Raw genomic sequence first — 12,084 nt, 5'->3', positions numbered from 1 at the left:
CCATTGGAATGCGAATGATCTTCTCGTGACACACAATCTCTGCTCGGTTGCTTGACAACCAATCCATTCCGACTACCACGTCAAAGCTTCCCAACTCGATTGGCAGAAGATCAAGCGTAAACTCATGCTCTCCCAGTTCTATCACGCAACCTCTAATGACTTCATTCGGTTCTACTAGCTTCCCATTAGCTAGCTCTATTGAGTACGGAATATCTAGCTTACTAGCTACCAACCCAAGTATATTGCTTTTAAACACCATTTTACACATTCAATCAACCTAAAAACTTATTTTTGGGACACATTGAGGACAATGTGTAATTTAAGTGTGGGGGGATGCTAAAACCTTGAATCTTGCAAGTCCTAATAACAAACCTTACAAAAAACTCCATTGGAACCGCTAATCACCCCAATTGTTTTTTTCAAAATTTTCATTTTTTTACTTGTCTAAGTTTAAGTTGGGAATTCAAGTTCTAACAAGGTTATATTTTTACAAGTTTACAACCGATAGCGTCGTGATAAAAAGAACCAACATAAGAAAATTACGAAAAGGCATGACAAACTTAGTTAAAATTTGATTATATATACTTGATCACATAAAAAAAAACCCTGTCCCACAAAAGTGAGTTTTGAGCCTTTAACGAGCATACAAATACATATCTTTACACTAAATGCTCATTTTTCGTTTCTTGTGTGAATAGCCGCTTGGTTCGTACGACTCTAGAACTTGCCACAACAATACATTCCCGGTCCTTACCAACTTAAACCCGAGTAAGTAAATGATGGAGGCATTAGGACTAACCCATTTTTTTTCTTTCTACACCATGATTTTTCATTTTTTTTACAACCTACCCAAAATCCCCCTAGTTAACCCCTTTGAGCCTAAACCTTTTCATTTCTTAACCCAAAACCATCTCTTTTTTTTACCCACCTAAACCTTTTTATTTTTAACCTTTATTTTAGTAACAACATTCGGTTTTCTAATGACTCTTCCTAATATATATATATATATATATATATATATATATATATATATATATATATATATATATATATATATATATATATATATATATATATATATATATATACTAGCCATTTACCCGCGCGATGCGGCGGGAGTGGTGATTTACAATAGGATACTCGTTTACTTGAAACTCGAAACCAAGCCTAAATTCGAAGCCACCCGAACATAAATTAGAGAATACACTTTTATATTGTCGTGAATCTCATCTTTCCTCTTGCGTTGGTTTTTGTTTGGCTAGATATGATGCATTTTTTTGAGGTAAACACACCCAAATTGGTTTAGAAATGTGGTCAATGTATGGAGTGAAAAAAATCATGTTTTGTGAAGTGCATCTCATTTCTAGTAATGGATTTTGGTATGGTCTATCAACTTTATCCAATTTGTGATGATTCTGAAGTGGCCCACGAACGCATTCATTATTATGGTACATGAGCTACGACAATTATTTCATTGTGTTATGGTCGTTGACAATTTGTGATGAGTCGGGCGATTTTTAGTACTGGTATTTTCGGTACCAGTTCCACACTCATCCCTATAATGTTTTCTTCTTAATCTATTATTGGTTTCTTCTTAATCAGTTAGTTAGTAGGCTAGATCGTTAGCAGTTAGTGAGGCTAGATCGGTTTTGATTTATTGGATAGTGCGGCTAGATCGTTACCAGTTAGTGATGCTAGATCAGTTTTTGTTAAGTGGCTAATGAGGCTAGTTCGGTTCCTTTAACCACTTCTTGTTAAACATCTACAAATTTTATTTCAAATTAGACAAAAAAAAAAAAAAAAACTAAAGACTCATTTTTAAACATATACACTTTTCACTACGATTTTAAACCAAAAAAAATACTTAACTTACCCCTTCTTAATTAATTAGGGCCAAAAAGCACAAGGTTTCATCATAATATCATTTTTACTTTGTTTTGGTTTTCTCATCGATGTGGGACAATAAAATTTTACTTGTCACTTCTATTATTTAAGTGAGACAACAATGAACCTCTCTTAAAATAACCCACCAATTCATTCATATATTTCTTTTAATAATCTATTTCTCATGTTCAATGGACATAATTCTAAATCACGTGATGCATAAAACTACTTTGATGTAAAGATAGCTTTTGTTGCAAAATGAATTGGGTTTGTGTCTTATTTTTTGACCTTTTTTTTTTTTTTGGATAAAGGGCAAAGCCCGGCAAACATAACATAAAACCAATGAAAAAATCAGAGGAAAAATTAGAGGAAAAGGGGATACCCCCGTATCATCCCCAAAACATACTTCGGGGACCAAAAATAAGAAATCATCCAACCTCAGTTTAGGCATACAAAAAAACCTAGCGTAACAAAAAATGACGCTAACAATGCAACTTAACCAAAGTTGGTAAAAACCTTTACAAAAGTGCCTATCAAAACAAGGCGAACTACATCAAGGAATACCACAATAGTATAAGATATAGTTGCATCTATAAATATCCAAACTCCATTTTATATATCCATATCTCCCGGCTTTCAGCTTGCGGATAACCGTTTTTCCACATTGCACCATGGTTTGTAGCTAACCAGTGCCAACAGTGAATAACCCGGGCCAAATAGGGGCTCCCAACGGCCCAAAGAGAACCTCCAGCGAGCCTATCCAAACCGCTACACCAACATATATCCAACCCAATTTGGGCCTTCAAAAAACCCATAAACCCGAGGCCCAAAAAACAGCTATAAAGCCCGACGCTTGAGTCCAATGTGGCAGTCAAAAGGTCCATGTAACAGGTCTTCAATGTCATCACAACATGTCTGCTTCTGAGCCCAATTATAATCCACAACACCCAAACCTGGGCCTTCACGAAACACCAAAAAATACCATATTGGGCCTTACTTAGCAGCTTTAAAACCCAGAATTGGGCCTTCCATTGCAGCTGTAAAACCATACTTTGGGCCTTTCTACCCAGCGCTAAACCAGGGCCTTGGAGAGACATTTGGGCCACGGTTTTGGCCCATAACACAGCAGGCCAAAATTGTTTAGTGTGGGACTTCATAGATAGGCATAAAGCCGAGCTTCGAAACTCACCACACACCCAACTGTACCAGTTCCCGCACCTGAACACCAGCTTTAAACCTGTCCCCAGCAGCAATAAAACAGTAATATTCACACCAGACAACGGGGGCCAAATTCGGGATGGCATAACCGGAATCCAATCACGGGGAATCCATGGGCAAACCAACAAACACGAAGCTAAAAAAACAACTGCCATACTCATTCTAGTTGACGGCCATCCCACAAACCCGGTCCAATACTCTTAAACAAACCTCGGAGCCAATTAAACAGTGGGAACCACCCTGCCCCAGCATAAACAACACAGTGGACCAAAGATGGGCTTTCGTCTGCAATAAATAACCAGTGTTCAGGAATTCTAATTCCATAGTTATTTTTCTAATAAATTCCATAGATATTTTTCTAAAACTGATAATCGTCTTTTCATTTAATGTCAAATTGACTGGCATCATCAGATCAATTAGCGTTTCATAGACATTCTTAATTTGACTTTTGAGGCAACTTTTTTAATTATTATGACTTAAAGAAAATTTTTGAACGTAACAAAAATTTTTGAACGTAAAATAAATGAGAGAATTTATCAGTTCGCCATCAAAATCATCTGAATTGAATACATGTTTCACGTACAAATGTATATTCTGTCTTAGGATTTACTACATCCTCATTGTTCTTTGGTACCATTCAAGGGATGTAGATTACACTTCTAAATCCCACTTTACCCTGCACAAACTATAATCAATAAAACACAAGCTAGTATGTAATATGCAGTTTGTTGAAAACAAACTAAAATGGTAAATACCTTAGTTGTGAAGTGAACGTATGCAAGAGGATCATGAAACTCGTTGAATGCCTTCTTGTAGAATTCATTTTATTGATCTTTTTCAACTTCCTTTGGATTCCTCGTCGGTATTTTAATCATCTAATTAACAAACTCTGAAACAAATAAGTGAGTACGATTATTATTTAAAGTATTTTAACCTACTCATATAGGTTTAGTCTCATTGACCAACTGCCAATTCAAGTATTTTTCAGTTTTACTCTTCTTTTTTTCTTCACACCCTAGAAACCAGAAGCAAACATCATAACTTTTGTTAAAGATTAAGATAATATTAATGCCATTAAGCTTAATCAGATCCGGTAGTTTACATGTGAATAAAACCATTAATATCACAATGACAATCCAGAACTTTGGATAACATGGTTTAGGAGGTTGTATCAAGGCATGAAAAATAGGCTTCTCCAAGTGCAGTCAAAGGCATAGCCGACCCGCCTTGTGTGATGCCCATTAATACATGAGATGGCACCTGCATATGCATATATAAACAAGTTATATAAAAACCTCAACTTCGAAAATGTTTATTAATTAAATTTCTGAAAAAAAAAAAAAAAACCTCAGTGTCACTAACTTATAGTGAAATAGGTGTTTTGCAAGAGTCTCATGTGGCATAAATTCAGCAACAAGTAATCTTTCATCACCTTCGCAACAGCAGCCAAGCAGATTAGCTAATCTAGGGTTTCGAAGCTGGCCAACCGCTCTTGCTTCTTCCTGTTATAATACATAAATATCATTATACGATATATTTATATGAATATAAACATTCGCGTAGAAAAGAATACTTATATGTAACGTATATACCAGAAACTGCCTAGCATCAGGCCAAGCAGATCTATTAAACCGTTTGACAACAATTCTTCTTTGATTTGCCAACTTCCCTTTGTAGACCACATTAGGGGCTTTTTCTCCATGTTCAAGACACAATATTTTCGATAGAAAATCCAGATGTAGCCGTTCTTAGTTGTTCAACAGAATACTCACGAAATGCTGGCAGATCACTCACCTCACTGACCTCATTTTCTGTCAAAAATATTATAAACATAAAAACATCGAATCCGCTAATCCTATCAGACTTGTTTCCTTTTTAGTTAAATCTTTTAGCTTAACCACTTGACCCGTAAAAGATTAAACGTAGCCCATGTCAACTCGTTTGTTGATAAAAGAAATGAAACTGCAACGTCTAAAAATGAGTTTTTCACTTACAGTATTACCAGGGTCAGCTACAACTCCGTCTTGCACGGTATCACAACACGAGCACATTCTAGAAAATTCGCAGCCCGTGATTTCAAAATAGATGTCGGTAGTTGACCTTTACTTGTAATCTTTAATTTCTCGATATAAATAGTTATAATAAAGATTCGCAAAAAACGTACAGCTTCTTAAGGTCTCAAAATTCTGCTTTTTGTAGCATCAAAACACCTAGTAAGATGCATTGGAACACAAATTAGGGTCAACTATAAACTGTTTAAAGAACACAGTTCTTGAAAAGCTCCAAACGAAATTAAAAACAATTTTTTTTTTAAATCCAAGCTTTTTCCTAACTTAAAAAAACCTAAAGCAACATCATTTTGTAAGCTATCGCACGATCTCACCAAATTTAATCCATATAAGTCATTAAGATTGTCAAATGTAAGATGCTCATAAAAGAAAGAACACAATACCAGTAATCAGTAAACTCCAGTTACAATCTACTGAGATACAAACTATAAAGGTTTCGTAGTTTAATTCAGATTCATAAATGTATCATTCCCATAACAAAACACTTAAATTAGCATAATTATTAAAATATAAAATATGGATCACTAACCACCCAAAAACACAGATTGGTGTCGTTTTCCACATATTGCTAGTCAGTTTCTCTACAAAAGCACCATCAAGCCCTAGAACTGTTCAAACTTGTATAAGATTAGACTCAATCGTAACTATAAAACACCCAAATCATTTGCATGTTTCAATCCAGTCTAAAATCGACATCATCTGAACTAAATTAGACAAAAAACTTACCTCTTCAGCACCCATTGAAGGCTAATAGACCACTGCTTCTCGGATGGCCAAAACACGACCAAGAGAGATGAACAACTCTCCAAGGGTGACGAAAGACCGGCCAGACCTACTGAACCTTCAATTTAACGTCGATCGTCATCTTCCCTTTGATTGTTATCTTCGATTCATCTACACCACTCAGGAGAGAACGCAGATGAGAGGAAAAGTTGAGAGAAATTTGAAAATGCAGATAGAGAAATTTGGGGGAAATGTTTTGGAAGCTTTTGATCTGGCGAGTAGACAAGTACAGCTTTCAAAAGTGAATTGGGGATCATGATCCGTGTGAAGAGTAATGGATGGTTTGATCATGATCCGTGTGAAGTGATGGACGGTAGGATCATTATCAATGTGTTTTTGTTTGAGTTAGTAAGGGTATTATTGGAAAGTGAGGTTATAAATGTGTTTGTTTGTGCTTAAAAACTTGTACATTGTGCATTAAAGGTGTTTTAAGGAAATTTTTATGGACTTTAAGAAGTCCTTCTAATATGTATTATAAAGTAGTATAGATATATATATATATATATATCTATACTACTTTAATAAGCATATAAGAAGGATAGAAATGGTCATTTGCCATTGTACAAGCATTTCAAGCACATTGTACAAGCATTTTAAGCACAAATGTGTTGAAAGTTCTTTTAACACCTTTTCAACACAAGCTGGCGGGATAAACAAAACCCTAAATCACCTTTCAAATTTCAAACCCATTTCTCCCTCTCTCAAATTCCCAAAAACCTAGATCTAGATTTTCTCTGTCTTTCTCTTTCTGTATTCAGAAATCAATGAAGAAGAACATCGTTCCTGCTGATCTAGGGTTCAACCCCCATCATCAACCCTCATCTTCAACCCTCATCTCTTCCTTCGTTCTCCTTCTCACTCTCTCTCGCAAACAGAGAAGAGGACTCAAACTGTATACACAAATCTCAGAACGAGTTAACCAGGTACTTCTCCTTTGTTGGTTCTTTTCTTCCCTGTTTCTGTTCCAGTTCTTGCTTTCGTCAGCTTAGGTCAGTTTTGACATTTTCGGTTGGTTTGGTGTAGATGAAGATGAAGTGAGGAAGATGAAGATGACAATACTTTGCAGATCTGAGATTTCTAGCTACATTAAGTAGTTTTACATTCAGATCTGAGTCTTTTACATTCAAATCTGATGGGTTTGCGTTCAGATATGACTGCTTCTACAGTTTCACATTTCATCTGACTGCTTCTGCAGTCTGCTTTGTGGTAGAAGGTTTATCTGGATCTAAATCGATTTAATTTTTATTTTTATTTGTAGAAGTTGTTGTTACTGTTTTGTTGTGGTTGGATGATGTTAGAAGGAGGTTTTCAGGTCTTTTTTTGCTTTGTAGAGGTAGGTTTATCCGGATAGATCTTAGGGTGTCCTGAAATTATTTTGATTTGTATATATCTGCCGTTTGTTGTTTGATTTGAGTTAATATGTGTGAAAATTGAGTAACGACGTCACACGATTGCTATTTTTTTTGTCTTTATTCATATTGTGTTTATGAAAATGGTGAATCTGCTGGTTGTCTTCATGGCCCTCCCCTTGCAGGTTTCATGGTCAAGGCTATGGTTGAGGCATAAAAATTCAGATCTTTAAATATAATCTCAGGTTTGTTTCTCTAGGTTTATGTGTCCTGGACTGGCTTTTGTGAGAGTTGCACACCCTAATCAATTGATCTTTTTTTGTTCTTATGGTTGGTTTTTGCATCTTGTTTGTAGAAATAATTTCGCAAGTTTGTGTCACTGTTGCTTTGGTGAGGAGAAAAATATGAATGTGGCTGCATATGATTGGAGACTCTCATTTCAAAACACAGAGGTAGATTGCTTTGGGTTTAACTTTCTCTTTAGAGGTGGCAAGGTGGACGAGTTTGGTAACACGATAAAAGGAGCCATGGCGAGTATAATTATAAACACCGTTTCCCCAACAATTATGATTGCAATTAATAATTAGTGTGTTACTCGTGGTAACAAAAAATTATCAGTTTCTTATTTGATGCTTGTTTGTAGGTACTGAAGACATTAATAAGTGAATACATGTTTGTTTTGTTCTTGCTTGGTAGAGAAATTGATTGGCAGGATAAGGTTTGAGCTGTGAAGAGGATAAGAGAGCTCCAAGCCACACGTTATATCAGAGTTCTTGCAGAGAAATTGATTGGCAGGATAAGGTTTGGTCCCTAAAGCTCTTTATTTTTGGAGTTGGTCCACATGGTTATTAAACAGGCGATTCTGGCGATTCTCTTGGTGCAGAGTATGAAGGCCATTGAAAGCTCTAACTTCACCATAAGTGCTTAGAATGCTACCGTTAAACAAGCAGTTGTAAGTTTCCAAAATCCTTAAACCTGTTAGTTTTTTGTAAATTTCACAATTTAAGTTAATTAGCTTAGTAATCAATTAAATCACCCAAAACAATGATACAGTTACAATCAATTGATTTTGCTCAAGTGCGACTATTAATTTGTGTGTGTTTGTTTGTTCTGTTGCAGAGGAATGATGGAGATTCAGAAAAAGGTTATGCAAATCGAAGCTGCGAAGCCTAAGAGAAGGGTTAAGATGGTGAGAACCTTTTACTTTTCCATTTTTAGTTGTTGAGTTTTATGGTTGATGGATTTAATTAGGTCTCTCTCAAAATTGTAGATCTAGATCTGCCATCACTTCGCGATTCACCATAAGGGAGAAACGGAGAGCCTACAAAGCCCTAGCCGACAAGCTGTAGATCTAGATCGGAAGCTGTAGATGGTGGTAGAGGAGAAAGGGAGCTCACGGTCAGAAAAGGAGCGACTGTAAGTTTTTTAATGGTTTATTGTATTATAACTTTTGTTGCTTTGATTATTGATGGAACAAACAAGCCTTGTGTATATCCTCGACACTGAGCTTGAAGAGCAGGTGGTTAATGAACACACAAATTTTCATTTTTTCAAGATTAATTTTTAAAATGCTAATTTTTTAGTTGTAGTTCATATTTCAGCCATTTGAGTTAGCGAGTAATTGTGCTGAGGTACTTTGCTGTCGAGTTGCTCCATTGCAGAAAGCTGGGATTGTGGCACTGATAAAGAAAAGGACAGATGACATGACTCTTGCCATTGGGGATGGTAAGCATTGTTTCTTGTTCTACATGAGATATTTCCCGAGACCAAAAGAATTATATTTCTGATGCTAAACATGGGGCAGAAGGACGCAAGGACCTTTTTGACTGGTTGTCGAGGTAACTTACAGGATTAGCAGAGTTCCCTGATGCCATTCAGTTACTGAGACCAGTTGCTGTTGCTATGACGGTATTTATTATTTATAAAGACTATATTCGTTGTTTCATTTGTCAGTCAGCAGATTAAGTAGTTTTCGTTTATCAGGATAAATCAGCAGATGTTCTTAAAGCAGTAGAGGCGTGCATTGGGGATATTGTCAGAGTTTGTGGACCAGAAATGGTGTGTAAAACAGCTTACTTTTAAATTTTAATATTCATATGTTTTACTTTCGCATAATCGTTTTGAACCAATTTTCTCATCCACTGTAGGTCATGAAGAATGTAAGAGATATTCAAGTCCCGCGCTGGCAATTGTTCTTGAATGATTGAAGACACAGGGTGCATTTCCAGAAGTGCATGAGAACACCAGAACAGTCCCAGCTGGACAAACATCGAAAACAGGTTCAAAGATTGGCAAACCAAATGGTCATGCATCAAGGCATGGAAGCAGATCTGTATCTTCGGCATTAATATACTATCTGCTATACTTTTTTCACATTAATCTATGAAATATATATTGAATTATTGTCTCTTTTTCGGTTCTAGAGAGTGGTTTTAGCGAAGGGCTCAAAACCAGAGCCAATCATGTCTGTTCAAGATATCAACATCCAGTCACAAGCTTTAATAAATGTCAGGGACTCTAACAAGGTATCGTTCTAAGTTGTAAATGATGTGGTGGTCATCTTGTTGGATATTTGCTGGACAATAATGGCTCCGAGGTACATGCTCCCTAAACTTATGCCTTTTTAATCTATTTTTGTAACCCTATTATGCCTTTTTATGTTTCTCTAGGCGCGAGAAACGAATAAAAGAAAGGAGGGTATGCTAGGTGAAGCAAGAGCTGCTGCTTTATTAAGGCGCGCTGTTTAGCCTCGCGCTAGAGGAAGATAATAAGACGGCTATTGGTGTTGTAGGCGCGCTGCCGCCGTTGCTTCACGCGCTGCATTAGGATAGTGAGCGGACTCGGCATGACGCTTTGTACCATCTGTCGTTGGTACAGAGTAACCGAGTTAAACTTGTCAAGCTTGGCGCAGTTTCAACTATGTTAACAATGTTGGAAACCGGTCTAGCGGGAAGAGTGTTGTTGGTGTTATGCAACTTAGCCACATCGAACGAGGGTAAATCAGTGTTGCTAGACTCGAATGCGGTTGAGTGATTGTCTCTGAAGACTGAGTTGATATCCGGTGACCAAAATGGCAATATTCGTGTATGGGACTTGACTGCAAATTCGTGCAGCTGTGAGCTGGTATGTGATGATTTTCCGTCATTTTACTGTCGTGTTTTAATTTCTGAAAAATTATATGAGTATTTTTCTTGTTACATTTTTCAAGTGTATGCTTAGGGGTGTGAATTTCTCACACAAATCAAACTTAACACGATACGTGGGCTTGGGTTTGGCCTAAACGGGTTTGGGACTTTGGGTCAGTTTTGGGTTGAACCCATTAATACATTCAGCTAAACAGGCTGGGTTCCTGTCACTATATCTCTCTCTCTTTCGCTATCTGTATATGTATATGTGTGTGTATCAACAGATGTATGGCTTTGACTCAGGTGCCAGAGGTTGATACAGCAGTTAGATCACAGACAGTTATGTGGGACGGAAGTTTGGTGGTTGCTGCAAACAACAAAGGAACATCTTACGTGTGGAGGTTATTGCGTGGAACACAGGTATCATTTATTTGGTTAGAATGAAACTGGATGAGCGGTTTATTTGACCTCCGCTTAGCCAACCCTTTAGGTATCATTTCTTTTGTGATTTAAATACCCACATCTGATCGATCAAAAGAACTCAATGCTATATTACAAAACTGAATTTTAAAGATACAAAGTTGACTTTCAGAAGTCAAACTATACAGATTAGTTCATTGTTTGAGATGTAACCATTTCAGATTTTCAATACGGTTGCAGTGCTTTTACTTACATGTTTTTGCCAGAAATTAAGACACCCCTTATACCAAGTTCATAATCTTCATGCGTGTGTAGGTTTTTGTCGTAAGCTTTGCTAGAGGAAGTTGATCGATATGATTTATGATCTGCGTGCAAGTTGAGTACATCAGATTACTCCCGGACACAACTCAAGAGACTTTACGGTCATTGGTGCTGATGTGTCATTTCCCCTAACCATTTGCACTGATATATCCGACATCTATAGATCAAAAACAATCAAGTATGCAGTTCATGCATAAGATTTGTACAAGCATATGATCTTATATATCATTTTGATCTTCACCATGTGATCATTTGATTTTTTTCCCCAATTAGTGAATTAACTAATTACTTATTTGATTTTGACGGGTCAATTTCGGGACATGGATACGGGTCAGAAACAGGTTTAACCGGGTTAGTAGTTGGGTTATTTGTGTCATATTTATTTTACGTTTTACTAGATGCAAGGTATTGGGTAATATCATGGATTGTGTACTAATTGTATAAGATAGTGGTTATATTATCTTTTGTTTGCTCATTGGGAACCTGTTTTATCGGTCATTTACTTCAGGGCTTTCCATCCATTTGTGGTGTTGTATTGCAGATGGAATTGAAATTTGTGGTTTGAAAATTCATTTGGAAGGAATTGAAATATTTAAAAGAAGGGTAAAGATCAAATAGGAAGTTAATTTTCTCTAGGAAGGATAGGAAGCCATAGGATTATGACATGTGGCAAATTTTAAAATAAAGAGAAAGGGTATTTTAGTCAATCCAACTCTTTCTTCTTCCTTTTTCAAAACCCAGTAAATTCAAAAACCCATCATTTTCAAAATCCACCATCTTCAACTATTTCTTCACTTTATATCTCAATAATCACTACATTATAGTGCGATTTTCATCACAAATCAATGATTCAGAACCCGATCAACGTGTTCTTCAGCTTTTTTTTTGAAGAAAACCCAGTTTAATTTCATAAAA

At 36.4% G+C, this 12,084-nt stretch overlaps 3 long non-coding RNA genes across 18 annotated transcripts; 2 read left to right on the top strand and 1 right to left on the bottom strand.

The window, feature by feature from the left end:
• Positions 1–2,238: 2,238 nt before the first annotated feature.
• On the bottom strand, positions 2,239–6,178 carry LOC110873739. Of its 9 annotated transcripts, none has more exons than XR_002555400.2 (9): positions 5,898–6,177; positions 5,701–5,779; positions 5,097–5,312; positions 4,695–4,913; positions 4,450–4,604; positions 4,205–4,362; positions 3,858–4,117; positions 3,686–3,778; positions 2,239–3,387 (listed from the first exon to the last, which is right to left on the bottom strand). It is a non-coding gene; the product is annotated as an uncharacterized LOC110873739 (long non-coding RNA). The 9 variants fall into 9 exon arrangements; XR_002555402.2 differs by having other exon boundaries at positions 3,858–3,991; XR_002555403.2 differs by having other exon boundaries at positions 3,858–4,362; positions 5,097–5,154; positions 5,267–5,312.
• A 376-nt stretch (positions 6,179–6,554) lies between these two features.
• LOC110873742 lies at positions 6,555–9,629 on the top strand. 8 transcript variants are annotated; one of them, XR_004864309.1, is made up of 11 exons: positions 6,555–6,877; positions 6,978–7,160; positions 7,489–7,548; positions 7,659–8,104; positions 8,187–8,255; positions 8,423–8,492; positions 8,574–8,719; positions 8,893–9,028; positions 9,108–9,211; positions 9,287–9,361; positions 9,451–9,629. It is a non-coding gene; the product is annotated as an uncharacterized LOC110873742 (long non-coding RNA). The 8 variants fall into 8 exon arrangements; XR_004864307.1 differs by having other exon boundaries at positions 6,978–7,167; XR_004864308.1 differs by lacking the exons at positions 6,555–6,877; positions 6,978–7,160 and having other exon boundaries at positions 7,195–7,548; positions 7,659–7,755; positions 7,947–8,104.
• A 181-nt stretch (positions 9,630–9,810) lies between these two features.
• On the top strand, positions 9,811–11,644 carry LOC110873741. Its single transcript, XR_002555405.2, has 4 exons — positions 9,811–9,899; positions 9,973–10,426; positions 10,732–10,848; positions 11,164–11,644. It is a non-coding gene; the product is annotated as an uncharacterized LOC110873741 (long non-coding RNA).
• Positions 11,645–12,084: the final 440 nt, after the last annotated feature.

The sequence above is a fragment of the Helianthus annuus genome, chromosome 8 (assembly GCF_002127325.2).
Source record: "Helianthus annuus cultivar XRQ/B chromosome 8, HanXRQr2.0-SUNRISE, whole genome shotgun sequence".
NCBI lineage: Eukaryota > Viridiplantae > Streptophyta > Magnoliopsida > Asterales > Asteraceae > Helianthus > Helianthus annuus.
Note: the sequence above shows the minus strand (reverse complement) of the source record. Positions and strands in the feature narration are given on the sequence as shown.